Source organism: Balaenoptera ricei, chromosome 5 (genome assembly GCF_028023285.1).
Source record: "Balaenoptera ricei isolate mBalRic1 chromosome 5, mBalRic1.hap2, whole genome shotgun sequence".
In the NCBI taxonomy this organism is placed as follows: domain Eukaryota; kingdom Metazoa; phylum Chordata; class Mammalia; order Artiodactyla; family Balaenopteridae; genus Balaenoptera; species Balaenoptera ricei.
The window spans coordinates 12,945,229-12,966,450 of NC_082643.1; the positions used below are offsets into that span (position 1 = coordinate 12,945,229).

The 21,222-nt window shown below is 33.3% G+C and overlaps 1 protein-coding gene and 1 pseudogene across 1 annotated transcript in view; both read left to right on the plus strand.

The window, feature by feature from the left end:
* GRID2 (glutamate ionotropic receptor delta type subunit 2) overlaps positions 1-21,222 on the plus strand; it is a 1,393,316-nt gene that overhangs the window by 294,411 nt on the left and 1,077,683 nt on the right. The gene's annotated exons all lie outside the window — the stretch shown is intronic.
* On the plus strand, positions 922-1,495 carry LOC132366706 (pterin-4-alpha-carbinolamine dehydratase 2-like; annotated as a pseudogene).

Below are 21,222 nucleotides of genomic sequence, written 5' to 3' on the forward strand. Positions count from 1 at the left end.
AGAGATTATCTAATTTAAATTACTAGTTTCACACTTTAAGAAAATTAAGTCTAGAAGAATAAGTGTACTGAAATCTTGTAGGTAACTAGAGGCCTAACCAGGGACTAGAATGGGGATCTTCAGACTATTATTGCCCCAAAGTGAGAAGGTGTTTAAGTTGGAATGAAGAAACAATGTTTCAGTACATACTGAGAGATAATAATACAGTGTTTAAGAAGCAGCCTTTATGGGAAGAAAGCTTGTGTTAGAAAAAACCCAACACTTACTAACTTTATGAACTTCACAGAATTTTTGTCTCTGAATTTCTCATCTGTGAAATGGAAATAATAATATTACTTAACTCCAAGTTCTATTGTGAGGATTAAGTGAAGTAGTAAATGTAAAGCATTTATAACAATGCCTGGCACAAAGCAGTTTTCTTTTCCAATGTAATTTATATTTATTAGAGAACCTTTTGTAGAATACAAAATAATCAGGAATAAGATACATCATTGATAATCTTAATACCTACAAAAACTGTTAGATACTTGAAGACTTTTCCATTTTAATCTTTCATTCTATTTACTTTTTATTTTTCATTTGTGTTTTTTTAAAGTCTGTTTTGCACAATTATGTTTAGAAATATGATTTTTGGCAACATGGAAGTCTAGATAGCCTAGATTTCATTTGCGTAAAAACACCTAAAAATATTGCATAAAATTAAAATCAAACAAACAAAAAACCTATCACTTGAATGCATAGGTGAGTTTTTAAGAAAATACGAAATTCAGTTGAGTCAAGGAACTAAGGCATTTGACAAATGACTATAGTTCATGAGTTCTCAAGATGTCACTAGGCCTGGGGGTATCTTCCATCAGATCCTGACTGGCCTGGAGATTTGCTTTTGATGGTTTTGGCACTTGTGTGGAAAGGTTTGGGCCCATGCTGGTTTGGGAGTCTGTTCTCAATGGACATGTGACAATATGCCAAGAACAAACAACAAGCAACACGATACAAAACTCAGGTACACCCGCTTGGCCCCTGGCGCCGGGTCGGGAGGCGGAGAGGCGCCGGGGCAGCGGGCGGCGGGCAGGTAGCGCTCCGGGCAGCTCTCGGCCAGAGATCTTGGCGGCGGCGCTGCTGGGGGCGAGGGCGGCGCGGCGCTGGCTCCGGGCGCAGCGGGGCAGGAGCCGTGCCTCGCGGCCGTGTCAGCAGATGCTCACTGGTGGCCCGCAGAGGAGAGGAACCGAGTTATGCTTGACCTGAAAGCAGCGGGATGGTTGGAATTAAGTGAGAGAGATGCCATCTACAAAGAGTTGTCTTTCAAAAAGTTTAATCAGGCGTTTGGCTTTATGTCCCGAGTTGCCCTGCAAGCAGAGAAGATGAATCAACACCTGGAGTGGTTCAGTGGGTACAGCAAGGTCCAGATGACTCTAACATCGCGTGACTGTGGAGTGCTGACCAAAAGAAGGTGGAACTGGCCAAGTGTATTGAAAAAGCAGCAGCTTCTGTGTGATTTCTTCCAAAACGCAAGTAAAATCTTATATGCACATCTAGCTCCAATGTATTTTGAAGGCAATTTATCAATACATGAACAAATTAAGCTGTACATTTAGTTCACCTTTTGAACAATCACATTTTGTAAAATCAGTGCTTAAATAAGAATGATTTAAACTTGAAAAAAAAAAAAAAAACTCAGTTACAAATATGCATCTTAGTATTTGGGAACTGATACCTCTTTTAATGAAGGAAGAAATTTCAGTGAAAAAGAAAAATTACAATGCCAAACAAAGAAATGAATCAACAAGGGAAAAAAGTGTATAAAATACTATGAATGAAATACATTGAAGACAAGTGCTTAGGTACAACCTACAAAATAAAATCAGTTATTTGCACAGTATTGCCGTGAATCTACACACATTTTAAAGATATTCAAATATTTTGTATTTCTCAATAAAATCATTTTGAATTTGTTATTCATTTCTTATGTTTCATTATGTCGTTTTTTATATTCCTCTTTTATTTTTTGTTATTTTATTTTTTACAGCAAAATTGCCTTATGGCCAATTAGTTATGCAGCAAAAGTGTTTGCGGGGAAAATGCTTGAGGGAATGATGTCTATAGCAAAGATGCTTAAGATGAAAATACCAGACAAAAAAAATTACAAAGCAAAATATAAAATAAATATAATGAATATGTTTAAATAAATAAGACACAGAATCAAAATAACTAGTAAAAGCATAAGACCCTCAAAGATTACCAGGCAGAATTCAGAAAAAAGAAAAACAAGCAGAAAACAAAAAACAAAGAGAACTTCTAGAAATAGAAAATATAATGATTGAGATAAAATTTCATTGGAAAGTTAGCAGAATAAGCACAGCTGAAGAGGAACTTACTAACTAGAGTACAGATCAGAGGAAATTCTGTGGAATCAGTCAGAAGGAGGCAAACACTTTAAAAATGAGAAATTTGAAGAGACATGAGCGATTATCAAGGATCAAAAAAGATATATGGCATAGAATGGAAGAGAAGCAGTATTTTAAGAGTTAATGGATGTTGGCATCTGGTAACAGCATAAATGAAGAAAGTTAAGTGTGTAATTTTGTAGTAAACTTTAACGTACATTATTCTCTTTTTAACTTAAATCCTTTTTTTTTTTACCAACTTGTTCCTGGTATCCAGGATGTGCTGATAAATGTTTAAAAATTTGTTCTCTAAGCAAAAGAGAACCAATTTTTAAATTGGCTGTATCTTTTAGCAGTAGATACAACACACTTGCAGGTTTAATCTGTATATTTATATTTTCACCTTTACTTTCTTAAACCTAGACAAACAACAGAACAGTAAATAAAGCTCTAATTTATAGTGTTTGCTAATTTCCATCAATGTGTAAATATTCCCACCGTAGCCAGTTTCAGGCTATCATACACTGTCACTGAACACCGAGTTAGGAAAAGGTGTGCAGTAGCCCACTATTATATAATATTTATATATAACATAGTATTTCTACCATACAGTTATGGAAAAGTAACATCAAGAACATAGCTAATAGTAAAATAATTGGGAATGCGATAGTTTTGAATTTACCTTTGTCTTTAATATAATTTAATTGAAAGTTTGTATAATTTAAGTTTTAATAATTGCTGTGTTTAACAGCTTCTTACCAAATTCCTGAAAGTACAACAGGCTCTCACTAGGCAGTAGCAGCAGCGTACCAGGTTTATGTCTCCAGGTAGAATTCTCCAGTGAAGTCTGGGAGGGTAAGGAAGATGCTGGTTGTGCAGGACTAAGAAGGAGACTGGAAATTCCCCCAACCCTCTGTTCACTAACTTTCAGCAGAGATTTTTGTTTCCACATGTGCCCTTCATCCATAACACCTCTGGAACTCATGCTTCCAAGCAAGGATTCCCAGGAGTTTGCTGAGGGCAAATTAGATCTCTTATTGCTCCTTCTTTTGCAGGCATTTCAGTAGACTTCTTCTACCTTAAGTCAGTGATTACCACTCTTGTCTTCCCAAATCACTTTAAACCTTGTTTTATCTTTTAAATCATCTTTTCATACTTTGTTACAGTTTTCTTTATTCTTATGCCATTAATTTTGGGGTGGGAGGTGGTTATTGAAGAGATAAATGCAATAAACTCCTAGTGTCAGTCCTTTCACAGTTAGTCAGAAATACCAATTGGTATTTCTTGCATGTTTATCATAATCCTAGGGCTTACCAAATATTTAGTACTGAGGAAATTATCCAAAAAAAAAATGGGATAGCGCAAATCCAGCAGTACCTTTGTACATGTTGATCTGTGTGAAATCAAACAGTAGAAAAGATTATTTGTTGTTTTTAACATGTACTTTATCAACCCATTGAATTTGTTTTTTTCTCTTAGGTATGCTAATAAAAAGGCCAGTCCTGTATCCACAGATATGCAACATTTATAGGCTTCAGAGTCTGAGGATCTTGATAAGGTCTAATCCCCTAGGATGTTAATAAGTATTACGGTGGTGTCAGGTGCTCCATCTTAGTATGTATAACACATAGGACCATTTCAAACCTTCTCAGTACATCTGTCTTCTTGTATATTGCTGTAAATCATCGCCATTGAACAACTTCAAAAATGTTTCACATGTAACAACCCTAAGTATTTAATTAAGCACTGGGATTTGCAGAAAGGTGTCGAAAGTGAAGGGAAAAGAGGTGGAAATGGAATTGGATATAATATGCCACTTGCTGTAAGGCACAATTTCTTCTCCTCAGATAGCCAGAAATCCTGTTACAGGTTTATAACGATGTATAAAGAAGGTGATGAATAGAAAAGAACATAAGCCTAGTAGTGTGTATTTGGGGAAATGTGTTCTAGATGTATAAAAATTAGTTTTTTAAAATTCTAATAACTGAGTATTATCTCACTAAAATACTGAAGGACATATTTTAAAAATGCATTTTCTGTTTTTTTTCTTCTTTAGTTGGAAGAACATTTGAGGTTGAATAATAAGAGTGTAGGTGTTTATTCACAATAGCACAATGAAAGTAATTATACCATTCTTCCTTCAGCATTTCCTAAATTTGAATGTAATGCTTGTAGGAATCCATTTGAAAAGTGGTGTTAAAAATTATTCCTGAGCTCAGCTGATTACAACACAGTGGTACAGTGGTGTTTAGTTGGTGTTGTAAAACATTTCCAATCTTCTAATGTTGTCCAAGTTCACATCATGAAATCTTGAGTCTAGACATCTGTCGTTTTACAGAATAGGCTATAAGGAAATCAGTTAAATAGTATTTGGCCATTTTCTACTGCTCTGTTTATATTTGTTTAGAGCGAACAGAAATCTTTAAAAATGGCTACCCTGATGTCTGCGTATCATATATTTCCATCTTTATGTTTCTTCCCATTTCTGTATGCATTCTGTGTTGCACGTATCATGAATTACTTAGATTTCCTAGAATCATCATCTTATAGCTCCATGTTTTTTCTGCTTACAAGTAGACTTCTTGTTCTCTCTGTGAGAACGATTTTCCCTCTTTTTCTGCCCCACCAAAACTTTCTCACTTTTTAATAATTGCTCACATGCCATTTTCTTGAGGAAACCTTTCCTAGAATACCAAAGCTTTCCTTAACCTGGTGTGTTTTCCTATGGATTCTTCTCTTTGGTTCTTCCACGGCATCCTGTGCTAATGCTGGATCTATCACCCTGTATTGTAATCAGTTCTTTTCTTGCTTCTAACCTACTGAACCCTGAACTTCTTTCGAACAGGGGTTGTGTCTTATTTTTATTCTTAACAAAAAGTAAGTAATTTGTTACATTAATAGTTGGGCAGTTTCCTCTACTGAGGTATTTTATTCTGATGGAATTAAGCATTGATAAGAGTGAGGTGGGAAGAAAATACATTAGGGAAGCTGGAAAAATTAGTAAGTTATACTGTACAAGTTTACTAAATTAGACTGTTTTAACTATAATTCATTTGGAGACAACATCTATGTGGGAAATTAAGGTATTTAGTGCATTGTAATTGTGAACTAAGTAGCAAAGCTCATGTCTGAAGGGGATATCATATTCCATGAAGGAGAAACTTCTCTCTTTTATATTGTGAATAATAATGGGATAAACAAGAAGGGATCTTTTTTCTATCTCTTTTACTCTTTTCCCTGTCTCTTGTTCTGTCTCTCTTAAGTAATGTGTTCTGTAATGTTCTCTAAAGTCCCCAAGATTTGAAGTATCTGGATAAAGGCTCTAGATCGTGTTCTAGATAATAAAGCAATATTTCAAATGAGTAAGGCACTCAGAACAGAGTCAATGTACTGCCAGAGGGAAGGGTAGAAAGTAACTCAAAGTTGGGATGCTTGGTGGTTAAAGTTTAACTTAGAATGTGGTACAGTGCAAAGGCCCAGGACTTAGTGTTTGTTTACAGAGTGCTAGAATTGTTCTGTCAGGAAAAGAGGAAGCACTTTATTAGAATTGAGTTGTTTCACCTATAAATAAGGTGTTGAGCTTTAATTATTTTGAATTACTTTTCTGATCAGAAATTCTGTGATTGTGAGACAGAAGTATCATTTGTAATTAAGTGTTTTAGATTTTGTTTTAAGTAGAGTTTTTATTTCATTTGAGCTGTGACTGTAAATATTTTTTCAACATTAAATAACTTTACTTTGATGTCTGTTTACCTTTATTCACCTCCACATGATACGATAAATAATGAATAGATTTTGAGTGTCAAATCTGATTTCAGATCCAAAGATCTGTTGCCTAAATTGGTATATGTGGATTGGTATAATTTCAAGAGAGAATGTTAAAAAACCACTTTTCTAAGTGAATGTTTTGGTAACTTTTCAAGGATATTAGATATGCTTGATTTTGTGTTTAATTATTTTCTGCCCAAGAAAACACTTTCTATTGCTCTGATCATCCACAAATAATATGTCTTGACATTTAAAAGACTGAAGAGTAACCATATTTTAATATCATTAGAAATAATGAATGCTTTGTTCTATCTAAGATTTACTTCCTTGATGTTCAGAATTTCAAATACTTTCCATGTGTTCACTGTTGAAAAGGTCATTCAAGTTTGAAAATTGTGTACTTTAAAATCTATAAACTTAGCCTTAAAATTTCCATCTTTCAACATCCTTGCTAGTACAATTAGTTGTTATTGGAATTAGACTATTATCACATGCAACCAGAGAATACTTTTCCTCCATATTTCTCAAAGAACCAGTTTGCTGGTTTATTTAATTTATTTTTCCATTGAAACAGTTTCTAATTTTGTATTTTGGTTCCTTACCTAACCTTTTCTTCCCTTAGAAATTCAAAGACTTCACTGCAACTTATACATTGAAAATAATTGATACACCTACTAAGTAGATTTGGTTAATTAACAGTTTCACAGTGTTCCTGAATGGCAGAATGATTTCAGAATTCAGTATAATTCATCCCCTAGTATCTATAGCAAAGTAAAACTATGTACTGCCAAGATACAATAGGAAAGATAAAGAGTGGCTGAGGACAGCAGAATTGATGAGAGATGAAACACTAAAGCACTCCTTTTAGGAGTTTTGTAAAAACAACTGAAATTCGTAAAATTGGACTACCTTTAAAATGGCAATTGGTACATGTTAGAACTCCTGGGAGAAACAGCAAAAAAAAACAAAAAACAAAAAACAGAAAAGATGGGAAGGAGGAAGGAGGAAACAATTTTTCATTTTATATTAGTTACCAGCAAATTTTATGCTAAACTGCATGTAGCGAATTTCTAAATTCTGTCTGGTATATTTCTTTGTAACTCTGTCTCTCTTCTCTTTTCCACTATTCTTGAGCCAACTATTATTTATGATATGGTAGAGAGAAAATAAGGGAGATTAAGTTTTATGACTCAGAAAATCATTCAATTATCAGTGATAAAACCTGTATTATCCACAAGTTTAACGTTTTGGGGAGAGCAAATAATGATTTTTGGTGTAGCATATTTCTGATGTATTTACATATTCAATACATCAGAATCTCCACAGATTAAAGTTTAGGGCATAAGAGCCATATTCATTAAAAGGCAAACAAAACCTCTACAAATTGTCCTAAACCTAACTAAAGGTACTCTGAATAACAAAATGATTATCCAAATATTTTGCCAAGTCAACTGCATTCTTCTAATTTCTTTTTCTGATACAGGGGAATATTAGCATTGTCGTTACATGAATTCACCATGAAGATGATCACTCTCACAAAAGATGAACAGTATGTCAGTTGAAACACAGAAACATGAGTTTACCTCTCATCTCTCTGCTTTTAGTACCATCTACAGTATTATAAAAGGACAAAAGCGTCTTATGTTTTATTCATTCAGTAAATATTTTTTAATTTGCATTTTTAATATTTTCTAAGGTGAGGGATAACAGGATTGTGGCAAAGCTGAACATTGTAACTTTATTGTTCCTAGGGCACTCTTAAAACTCCCAAAGACCTATCTGCCACAAAGTACTGCATTTGCTTAACACTCCAGGTTATTAGCACATATGCCCTGTTGCACTTGAAAAACCCATGTTTTATTTAAGTACAATGGAGACATCTCCTTTTGATGCTACAAAGGTGAGTAGGTAGAAGTAGAAACACAGTCTTCAGGAAGAAATACACACAAGCAAATGAAAGTAGTCAAAGCAGTGTTGGGGGTGTATGTGGGGTGTGTGTGTGTGTGTGTGTGTGTGTGTGTGTGTGTGTGTGTATTCATGTATTTGAAATAAGATGGAAGAATCTCAGTGGCAGGGGAATATCTCAGGGAAAACTTAAGAAAATAAAATATACACTAATGAAAACATTTCTTGTTTTTTCAGACTTTCCAGACCATACTGAAACATCACTGATCTTGTATTTCATTAGAAACAACAATATCTAAAATTAAATTGTAATTCACGTGCATTACTTGCTGAGAGAAAGATGGATAGAGAGTGAGACAGAGAGAGAGGGATTGAGAGATTTAAGTTGATTCATTGGGTCAAACAGAAGTGTTGGCAGCTGCAGTAGAGAAGCTTTCCCCACATTGCATTGCCAGAGCTTCTCAGTTCTGACCCACAGGCACAGTGCCAAGAGCTGCCAGGAATGCCAAGTGTGTGCTGATTTTGTGATGTAGAGAAATAGGGATTTGGGTGAGAATACTTAATTGTTTTGAACGACTGTGTTTGGTTGGAATGTGAGCCAAAGTCTCCAGACATAAAAAGAAATAGTGATGAAAATCCTCAGGCACAAACATACTTTGCATTTATTGCCTGAAAGTAAGCAGGACATTTGAGTCAGCAGCACTTTGAGTTGACTTCAGGCCTTTGTTTTCTAAGTATTATGGCTAAATGAAGGTAGCAACATTTTTGTGTGTGTACCCTTCAGACTAAAGATATGTTCTCAGCTGCCCTCAGACATGGGATGTTTGTTCACCACTGAGGTTTTATTTCTTTATTATTTCTCCATCAAACTTAAGTATAAAAACTTCTTGCTTGTTATTTCCCATGAGCTTCTTAGATAGGATTTTAGGTGTTAGAAAGCCTTTTTGCTTTTTTTCTTAATAATTTGGAGTTTGTGAGTTTATTTTGTTTTGATTTGATTTTAATTGAATTAGGAGGAGACACTAGAAATTTAAAAAATTCTTGTACAAGTTTATTATATACCTTTAGGAAAGAAAATAACTTGAAACATTTAAAAATATTCTTATTTGTAAAAAAATCATACAAAAATATAGTGTTTTAACTAATTTTTTCTATAGAACATTTCAAAAATTCAACACAACTAACGTTTTTGAAGTACATTGTCAATCATTGAAAATGATCTTCAATATCTCTGTCATTTCAAGTACATTATGTTACTACCAATTAATCTGTAGAAAAATCCATAATTTTCTTTAGTAAACAACAGTTTTAACCTATTTCATCTGGTTCTGCCATGTGAACATCAGTTTATCAATATTATATTTGCATAAGAACTTTATGAATACATCATATTAGAGAAGTTGATGAGCGCCTTCTGTTTCTCACAAAAACGGGTTGGTAAGATTGAATTAATGATTAGAGGATGATGTTAAGAATTGGCATCTGATTAATCATGGACTGGACATGTTGAGTATCTTGCATAGCTCTTGTATCTTATACTATCTAAGTAACAGAGTGTAGGATCATTTCATATTTTAGGGACTATTTAAAATTAGATTTTATCAATTTTGACTGTTGGTACCATAGAGTTTGTGAGCCGGTTTAGTGCTGCTTGAATTACTATTTCGTTAAAGATTATTAATCACCAGCTGCCATCACACAGTGGCAGGTTTCCAAGATAGCACTCTGAGGACTCCTCTGTTCATCCCTCTGTCCCAGGGTGACATTAGTGTAGAAGCCTTTTTGGCTTCTTTGCAAAAGAACGTAATTGCCTCTAAAAATGTGTATGTTATCACCAAGTTTAAACTCAGAGGATGTTCAGGGGAAAATATCCTCAGATATTTCATCCAGAATAACTTAAGTCATTACCCAGTGATGCTATTTGTTAAAAATCACATGGATTCAGGGGAAAAAACGTTCCAGGTTCTTTGTACTTCAAAACCCTTTGTTCACCCTCTACCCGCCCATGCCCCAGTGATACATTTCACCGGGTCACTGGTGGTAGGGGATACTGTGAGAAGAGAAAGACGTCGGCCATTGAATCCTGTAAATTATTCGGTTGTACATTCTAGTGGTTTTCATGTCGTCAGACTTCAGCATACTGTGAATGGTGACACGTCAAAGGTTGCATTATTGGATAATAATGCTGCTCTGTAAAGTGTGGAAGCTCAGCTTCCAATGTCCCCTGCCAGCACTGACAGATCCCACAACAGGTGCAAATTTGACTTCACACATCGCAATTGAGCAAGCCAAGCTTGAGTATTACCTGACTGTGCTTAAGTTTTCACTTCTAGTGCTGTCTGTGTTCTTAGAACTTCTCGGGATTTTTTGTTTTGTTTTATTTTTCACAGTAAAGAAAATTTGGAAAAGTTTATGAACTCAACTTCTAAAATTTTTCATAATTTCTCAATCATCAAACATATGTTCTGAAAAATATCCTCATCATAATAACCAACTTATTTTCAGTTCTCATGAAAGTTAAATCATCTTTATTTGAATTTCAGATATATTTACATTTAAAATATTCATTTTCAAATCCATATTTTTAATAATACATGAAAATTAAGCTATTACCCTTAGTTTTTTCTGAAATAGTGTTTTAAAATAACTAGTTTTCAAAATGTTTGAATTCACTAACAGAGAATAGACAAACATCTAAAATAGAATCCCTTTGGAGAGTTAGTTTTTTATCTTATATCTGCTGTTTCTTTAAAAATTGTGTTTTCATCCAAGAATCCTATTATGACTGTGTTAACAGGTTCAGTCAGATAAATAAAAGACATGATGGGAATAAGTTATAAGCTGCAGAATAAATTAAGTAAAGGTATGGTTTGTTAGCTCAAAAGAGAACAAAGTCTATTTTTGGTTTTAATGAAATACAATACTTGGTCTTTTACTCACTCAACAATATTTTTCATTAAATTGTTGGAATTGTGTTGTGAGTATATTCATGTGATTACATGGGACCACATACCTTGTAGTTGAGATATTTTTGTGGAAATACGGGTTTAAGAGAATGTAAATTTCTTTTATGAAGGAGATGAATTCAGTTGGATTTCTTGAATCTGTGGATTGGCATCTTTTTGCCATGTCTGGGAATTGCTTCAAATTTTACCTGTGCCCCATTCTTGCTGTTTTCTACTTCTAGAACTTGGATTAGATGTGTGATTTTGACATACTCACTTGATCATATCAATACATATCTCTTAACTTCTCTTTTACATTTTACATCTCTCTGCCTTATAATATATTATCCCGCAACACAAATTCCCTACCTATCCCACAACACAAATTCCCTACCTATGTATGGTAATCCACTCTTCAACGCATCCATCGAATTTTTTATTTCAAATACTGTATGCTTTATTTGTAATAGTTTTTATTCTTTTTTTATATCTATGTGCCTTTAATTATATTATCAAACCTTTCTTTTATTTCTTAAAATATAAATATCACTTTTCTATTCTGTTTCTCATAATTTTAATTTCTGGATTTTTCACATCATGACTCCTATCTTTGTTTCAGCTAGCTGTCACTCATGGTGCCTTATTTCCATATGTTTTTCATGACTTCTTTTTTTAATGTTAGCTGCTCATTTTTCTTAAACTTTTACCTATGAAAATTCCTTGACAACTGAGATATAAATTGAGAAAAACTTTGCTTTGCTTTTTGTCAGCGATCTGGAATTTCTAATGAAAATTGACCTCATTAAATTAAATTCTTACCTTGAGATTTTTTTTCTGGAACCCAGAGAGTAGGGAACCTAGACTCTTTGATGAGTTCTGGCTTATGAGTTTGAATTCTCAGGAAAATTTTTTCTTTTCCTCTGCTTTGAGCCATTTTTAGAGAAGGAAAGATGGTAAATATATTTCTAGTTCACCTGTATACTGAGGATGCAAAATTTTGGTGTCCCAAAATGAAGGGTCCACAAGAACCAACCCTCAAGTTTAGTGGCTTAGCAGTCGTCTCCAAGGTAAAAGACAACTTCTTGGTTTCATATACCTCTATGATCCTCTCCTTCAGTCCCTTGCCTTAGTGTTGCTTACTTTCTTGCCAACTCAAGTATATTCAAGATTTAAGAAATAGATGTTTTATCTAGTATTTAATATATTTTTAAAGTAGGACAGTCAGTCTGGGCATCTAATCTGTCATGTTGCAATAAATGAAAATTTAAGTGGATTGCTTTAGTGACTGAGGAAAATGAGATAGAAGGACCAAGGACATTGAACTCCCATAGACCTTTAAAATCCTGATAATTTAACTTATTTGCTGCTTCTTTGGAGGGAAATCAGCCCTGACAGCTTGCTTCCAGCTGAAATACCAGCTTTTATTCTAATATTAGTAGAGGAATTGTTTAATGATGTTAGTTCAGATTATTTTCCTTCCTAGTATATGTTACAGTTGTTTCCAAGTATACCAAGAGTCTATGTTTTCTAAAGAGACCAGTATCTGGTAATATCATGATATTAGTTCCAGCTAGGTAATGTGGTGAATAGAGGTTATTAGAAACATATAAATGCAAATTGGAAATTTAGAAATCTCACAATCGACATTGCTGCTTTTCATTTGAAGGTGTGTTTCAGAGCTCATAGATGAAAATTCTCAAAAGTTTTGTTTTTTATTATGATCTCTTGACATGCATAGCTCACATATTTTATTGTAATGCCCAGTGTTACATCAATTTTAGATTTGTTGCAGCTTGACTGAATTCATATTTATTTTCTATTTGATGAAAGTTTATGGAATAGACAGATGATTTGTTTAAAATAAATCTTTAAAATGTAGAGCCTGGACACATGCTGTTGTTCACATTTTAGCATTTACCATGCTAACTCAGTGTAGAAGCTAGAGTCAGAGAACAACTGAAACATGAAGCCTGGATTTGATTACTCTTTTTACTGCATACTTGCCATGTAACTTTGGGCTTACTGTACCATTAGTACTTCAGTTCCATTGTTTGTAAAATGATACTAACACTAGTAATAGGGAATAAAATAATGAATGTATGTAAGGCAGTTAACAACAATTAAATGTTAGCTGTTCTTGCAACACCTTTGATACTTTTATTAACTAAGTTCTCAATGAATAGCAAGGGTCTTATAAGTGATAACTAAATTCAAGAGCATAAAGCAAAATAATTGCACAGTGCTCAAAAATAGGGAAGTAAGAGTAAAAGAGAATAAAAATTGCTTGAAATTTACAATACAATGATAAACAGATAGGACTTATAAAGTAAATAAAAGATATAATATACAATGAAATTTAGAATCTATCTGAAGGGGATATTTTTTATTCTTAAACCATCTTCTTGGTTGCAGAGAAGTTTAATATTTGCATTTGAAACGTCTAATATCCTTAACAAATAGCACATCTTCAATACTTTATAATTTTTAGTTTTATTTGTTTAGTTTTCCTATAAGTAAAATATTTATTACAAAATAATTTTCTGATTTCCAAGTATTTCTTTATCATTAGATTTAAGATCATCATAAGCAAAATTTACAGTAATAGTTGATAACTATGCATAATTTATTCCACTTTCCTAGTCCAGCTAACTTTTTGTGGCCCCAGTAATAGTATTTTATGATTATATTTTCAATTTGTAAACCAGAAGGTAATGAAACTCTTCCCTATTAATTTTCTAAGAATCACTTAATTTTAAAATGTGTCAATAACTGGTGCTCTCTAGAAAGATTTTATGTGCTTTAATAGTGGAATCTATTTTCATCTCCACTGTCTAACCAAAATAGCATCTCTAAAATATGGATTAGGGCTATTATTACTTTTCAGAGAATATATTTAAGATTTTTTTTAGTTAGTATAAAAACAATGAAAGTCAATAGAATTGATTTATTATTTCTGTGTTCTTGCTTAGGGTACTTTGATCGCTTTTCCATAGGGTATTTAAATAGTGTGACAGAAATGCTCTAAACCTGAAAGTCATAGAGATCTAGGTTTAAGTTCAGTTCTGCCACTTTAACCTGAGAGATTTTTTTGAATGAGCAATTTAATATCTATTAAGTTCTGTTTTCTCCTATACAACATGGAGATAAACACATAGAGCTCTGATAACAAGTATCACACAAAGATGATATAAAATGAAATTATATATGTAAAACACCTGGAACACTGTCTGATAATAGTTTTCATAGTAATAATTATATGTGCTTGGATTTGGCAATTAGTAGTCATTAAAATATATGTGTGTGTGTATGTAAGCTTGAGACCTTTCTGAATCCTGTGGTTTCTGAAACAAACACTTCTGCTGACACAACGTATAAAACACACTTAGACACAGATGTTTGTACTAGTATCTGCAAATGGCATATGAAATATGAAATATATATGTATTTAAGTGCATTAATTGTATTTAACCCTTAAATAATATTAGCTATTTCTAAGAATGTTTTCCTTTTAATAAAGTGTTACCCAAAGTGTACTATCAGAACACTGGGTCACATGCTCTGTTTAAAGAATAAAGGAGGTACCACACCAAATAAAGAAATGTTGCCTATAGTTTGTTGCCTATGCAACCTTACAAGATTCAAAGTTTCTTGTGAAATGTTCTAAAAATTCCAGTTTTAAAGAAACCTTTTAACATTTACTTCAAACACAAGGCTACCAAGATTTTTTTTTTAATTGAGCCATTTTTTTCAGATGTATTTATCAACATTCTGCTGAAGGAATGTTTCACTAAATAAACTGTGTGATACGGTGCTATTCAATTGCATGAAAAATTAATGTTAACCCAGAGACCAAACTGAAATATGACACTAGAGATCTAGTTTGGAAAAAATTACATAGAGGCCGAAGTCCCAGATATGCCTAAAGTGAAGGGATCTCTGCTTGGATTACAGAATGTAATAAAAGAAAGTCTGATGTTTAGGTAATTAAATTTTGTGGGGCGAGATCTCATAATGACAGCTAAAAGTAAAATATGGAAAGTCGAGGAGTGAAGCACAAGTGTCATTTTGAGAATAAAAAGAGTTAGGATTTAACTGGTAAATCTCTTAGTCTCCTTTTAGCTAAAGGAGGGAATTAGACATATGGCCTCTATCAGATTCTTTCAAGTACTTACACTTATAATTCTAATATAAAAGATGAGAATGAAATGTATTTTCCTCCAACATTTACATATTACATAATACTTTTTCTATTTATAATTCACTGTAATAAGTGCTATTAAATTTGACTATAATAAATTCTATTTAATTATTATTTCAGTTTTTAAAACAAAGAGTGTAGGTACCTAGAGAAGAAGGAAGGAAGGAAGGAAGGAGTGAAGAAAAGAAGAAGGAAGGGAGGGAGGGAAGAAGGGAAGGAAGGAAAATCTTGTCCAAAACTTAGTAGCTAGAAAATTTTCAGCTGAGTACTAATTTTGTGCTCCTTCTTCTCTTCCCATTTACTGCCATCGGTTTCTTTGGTTGGTCAGAGACATGAGGGAGTGCCTGGTGTGGTGGAGAGAACAAACCTGACACTCTTAATTTCAGTATTTCACTTTTTTCTTTATATATGTATCATATATATAAATACTATATAAGAGGACATTTTTGTTATAATAAAAGGGATATGAAATCCTTTTATTACATTATCAAATTAAAAAAACAGCTTTTATTGTTTAACTATAATAAATGACTTGATTTCAAGATATTTCAAATTGGGTGAAACTTGAACAAAATTGAGGACTTCATCTGATGAGATAGTTGTAATAAGAAATTGTCTTTTTTAATGGCACAGTGTATTTTTATCAAAACTCGTGTATTATAATATGGATATTAACAAATTCTATATATACTTGCTTTAAAGAAAGCAGGTACTATGGTATTTATAGTAGTTGTGGTGCTAGGCATAATTTGATACCTGTGATGTGCTCACATACCTACACATCCACATGCATGTATTCAATTCACTGGCTTAAAAATTTATTAAGAAACTTATTTTACATTGAAAGCAAAGATAATAGTTATTGGGAGAGCCAGAAATCTAGACCTAGATCTTGGTTGATATTCTAACTATTAAGAATATTATGGGGCTTCCCTGGTGGCGCAGTGGTTGAGAGTCTGCCTGCCAATGCAGGGGACGCGGGTTCGAGCCCTGGTCTGGGAGGATCCCACATGCCGCGGAGCGACTGGGCCCGTGGGCCACAACTACTGAGCCTGAGCGTCTGGAGTCTGTGCTCCGCAACAAGAGAGGCCGCGATAGTGAGAGGCCCGCGCATCGCGATGAGGAGTGGCCCCCACTCGCCGCAACTGGAGAGAGCCCTCACGCAGAGACGAGGACCCAGCACAGCCAAAAATAAAAAATAAAAAAAAATTAAAAAAAAAGAATATTATAAAATACAGTGTGTTGCTTATATATGAGGGTAGTATTGGCATTGAGAATAACCTGCACAGATTTTTGATCTTACACAATGTTGACTTTATTGAAAAGAGATTTGACTTTCTGTAAGTTTTATAGCCATAATTTAAATGGATACATGTTTACACATATAAACAAGTAAATAGTATAATTCTACTAGAGCCTGGTTCTAATGGAAATAAAGATGCACACAGAAATATGTGTATTTTATTTATATGTCTATTACATGCATATAGATATCTATTTTATGTATATATACACACACCATTCACATTAATTTTCCTAATTGATATCTGTATGCTTTCCCCAAAGTAATAAATAAATAGAATCTCACTAAAATAAACAATATGAAACATTTGGAACAAAACTTCAAGCTCCTCAAGAAATTGTTTCTGGATTATGAAGCAAATAGAAATTGTGGAGCAGAAGCTTTCATTTTTATCCTGCTCTTATATTTGCCAGCTTTTGGCATTATGGCTATTAACTTTTATAGACGTCATACATTTTTATGGTAACTGTTCGGCTTTCTGTTTGTTGAGGAACTAGACTTATGTTTCTTGAACAAATGCACGAGCAAATTACCATATGCCTTCAATATCTTTAAAGGACTTTTTCCTGTTTAACAATTTATGATTGATTTTTTTTGAAAATCAAAGAAATTTCAAATGCTTATTGGTACTAGAAGAAAAATAACATGTTCACGTTTTCTTGCATGGTCGTCCTTATGATAGTATATTACCATTGCTATACTTCAAATAATCCCACTCAAATTTATCAGAAGGTAAATGAATGTTTCTATATTCAGAGAAGTCAATACTCCATCATATCAGAAAAGTTGGGTATTTATGATTCATTTGCAATGGATAGTTTGCATAATTATTTTACCCCTTTTGCTTTTCTCATTATAGAATAACTTTCAGCCAAATATTTTGATGGCTTTCTTACTCTACTTTTTATTAAAGAAATTTAAATTTATATATTTATGTAAACATTTGATGTATATCTCTGAAAGATATAGTTTCTATTAAAACATAATTACAATTACAATAACATCACAATAAAGAATATATTCTTAATGTAATCAGTCAGTATTTAAACTTCTAATCTTCCCATAAGTGCTATATTTTACATATAAATGCTTTATATGTAAGTTTTAAGCATTTGTTTGAATAAATATCCATATAAAATCCCCATATTTGGATCAGTTGATATGTCTCTTAAACCTCTTTTAATCTTTAAATTCTAAATCTCTTCATTTTCCATTGGATGTATTTACTGGTGGAACTGAATACTTTTTCCTGTACAGTTGCCTACAGTATGTATCACTCTGATTGCATAACTGTGGTGGTGTTTATCATGTTCCCCTGTTTTCTGTATTACCTGTATATTGATAGTTAAATCCATCAAATGAAAAGTGGTCAGATTTAGATTGTGTTTGTTTGATTTTTTTTTTTTTAACATCTTTATTGGAGTAGAATTGCTTTACAATGGTGTGTTACTTTCTGCTTTATAACAAAGTGAACCAGCTATACATATACATATACATATATCCCCATATCTCCTCCCTCTTGCATCTCCCTCCCACCCTCCCTATCCCACCCCTCTAGGTGGTCACAAAGCACTGAGCTGATCTCCCTATGCTATGCAGCTCCTTCCCACTAGCTAGCTATTTTACATTTGGTAGTATATATAAGTCCATGCCACTCTCTCACTTCGTCCCAGTTTACCCTTCCCCCTCCCCATGTCCCTCAAGTCCATTCTCTATGTCTGAGTCTTTATTCCTGTGATTTCTTGACAATATTATTTCATGTAGGGAATTGGTTCCCTTGTCTCTTTTGATTCTTCTTATGGTAGTTTACTGATGTTTACTTTACATATTGTACATAAATATTGTATATAGCTTAATGAATTATGATTAATCTATACACCCTAGTAAGTAGTATCAAGATCAGGATATACAACATACTTAGTACTCCAGAAAGTTTTCTCATGCCCTTTTCCAGTCAAGGTTCCTATCCCCCATTTTTCACACAGAGGCAAACACTACTCTTACTTTTTTCATCACAGATTAGTTTTGTCTGTTCTTGAACTTTGTATCTATTCTTTTGCATCTGGCTTCTTTGCTTCATTATGTTTTTGACATTTATCTATGATGTTAAGTGAATCAATAGTATGTTTCTTTTTATAGCTGAGTGGTATTTCATTATATGAATAGATCACAGGACGTTTATCCTAGCTTCCACTGATGGATATTTATGTTATTTCTAGTTTGGGGCTATTTTTTTTTTTATAAATTTATTTATTTCTTTTTGGCTGTGTTGCATCTTCGTTTCTGTGCAAGGGCTTTCTCTAGTTGCAGCGAGCGGGGGCCACTCTTCATCGCGGTGCGCGGGCCTCTCACTATCGCGGCCTCTCTTGTTGCGGAGCATAGGCTCCAGACGCGCAGGCTCAGTAATTGTGGCTCACGGGCCCAGTTGCTCCGCGGCATGTGGGATCCTCCCAGACCAGGGCTCGAACCCGTGTGCCCTGCATTGGCAGGCAGATTCCCAACCACTGCGCCGCCAGGGAATCCCTAGACCAATCTTTTAAAAATTGAGTTATTTTCTTTCTTTTATTGATTTATAGGTGTTTTCAAAAATATATTATGGTTGTGATTCCTTTGCCAGTTGTTGTATTGTTGAATATTTCACATTTTTATTATGTCTTTACTGAGCACTAGTTTTTAGTTTTGATAGAATTCAACTTAATCTTTTTTCTTCTAAAATGATTATTACCATTTGTGACTTGTCTAATAAATATTTGCCCATTCTACATCACTAATATATTTATCTATGTTTTCTTCTAGAAATATAATAATTTCAGCTTTTATAACCTTAGCTTTTAAATTTAGATCTATAACCCACTGTATTGGTCTGTGTTCTCCAGAGAAATAAAAATAGAGATATATATGTACATAGATAGACATAGAGATATGTGTCGCTATACATCAATAGGATATGTGTAAATATATGTGTATATATATGTCTCAGTAGGGTATATATAAATCATTTAATCATATATATCAATATTATAATATATAAATAAGTATATATCTATGATAGATATCAGTATTTATATCTCTATATATACCATATATATCTCTCTATATATCATATATCTATATGTGAAGAGGTTTACTATAAGGAATTGGTTCAGGTGATTATGGAGACTTAGATGTTCCTCTGTATTTTGGAGACTCAGGAAAACTGGTGGTGTAGTTTCTGTCCAAGTCTGTAGGCCTGAGAACAAGGAGAACTGATTGTGTAAGTTCATGCCAAGTCCAAAGACCTGAGGATTAGAGAATCTATGGTGTAAGTCCCAGTCTGAGGGCAGAAGAAGGATATTCCAGTTTAAACAGTCAGTCCGTGAATGCAAATTCTCCATTCCTCCGCCTTTTTGTTCTGTTTAGGCCCTCAAGGGATTGGATGATGCCTGCCCACACTGAGGAAGGTAATTTGCTTTAGTCTACAATTCAAATACTGATCTCACCCAGAAACACTCTCACAGACATACCTAGAAATAATGTTTAACAAACTATCTGGGCACTCCATGACCCAATCAAGTTGACAGATAAAATTGGCTCTCAACCATATCTTGAGTTAATTTTTATGTGTGGTGACTGGTAGGGCTAACCTGTTCAATATTTTAAATTATTTTTCATGATTATCTGAATATGAATATTTTCCTTATAAGGAATGATGATATATGGGTACAGAGATAAAAATGAAGTGTCGACTAGATTTCTAAAAATCTATATGTAAATCTATATTTATATTATAAATATATTTATATTTATATTATATAATTTATATTATAATCTATATTTATAATATAAAATATATGATATTAGAACATAGATATAAGAAATATACCTCTTACATTATTTTTAGAGATAAATATCATTTATGTATAGATCTGAGTGCTGTAGAATAAGTGAAATTATTGTGATGTTCATAGGTCTACTATTTAACATGCTCAATTTACTTTAAGTGATTTATTTCATAAGCTTTTATGACACTATTGATACTAAGGTAGAAGTAATATATAACACAGGAAGCAAATGGAATAAACAGAGAAGAACTATATACATTTTTCTTAAAACTTCGTTAAGCCTAAGAATTCATGTTTACTGCTTTGTTGAATCTGTGCTATGTGAGCTATAGTGAATATACCTCCCTGATATTATCCCATGTTACATAATTTTGTCATTGAAGTGGAAGAGGATTTGAGTGAAATAGTCTTAATGCTTTACCTTGGAGAAGTATAAGACAAAGAACAGTTTTTTTGAGAGTATTCACTCTTATATTTTCTTTGCAGTCCCGGTTCTTATTATCGGCCTCATTTTCATGTATGTGATTTTGCAAAGCTATCTGTTGGTTTCATTAACCAAATACCTGCTTAGATAAAATCCAACCAGGGATAAAAACAGTTTGTTTAATCTTCGGCAGTAGTTGTTTTATTACACAGAATGTATCTAGTGCTTTATTAAAAGAACAGTAGTGGTATTTGGTATGTGTGAAGAAGAACATGTTTACGAAGTATGATTTCTGTTCCCCCCACAGATTCCATGGTAGAGCATGGTGATTTTCTGTCTTTACAAACTGTTCACTGATCTGGCAAAGAAAATTGCCTTAACATGAATAAATAAGTATTCGTTCATTAGCTGTGCTTAATTAACACAAATAAAACTGATGAACCCAATGTTGAGTGTGCTGTTGCAAGCTTTCTA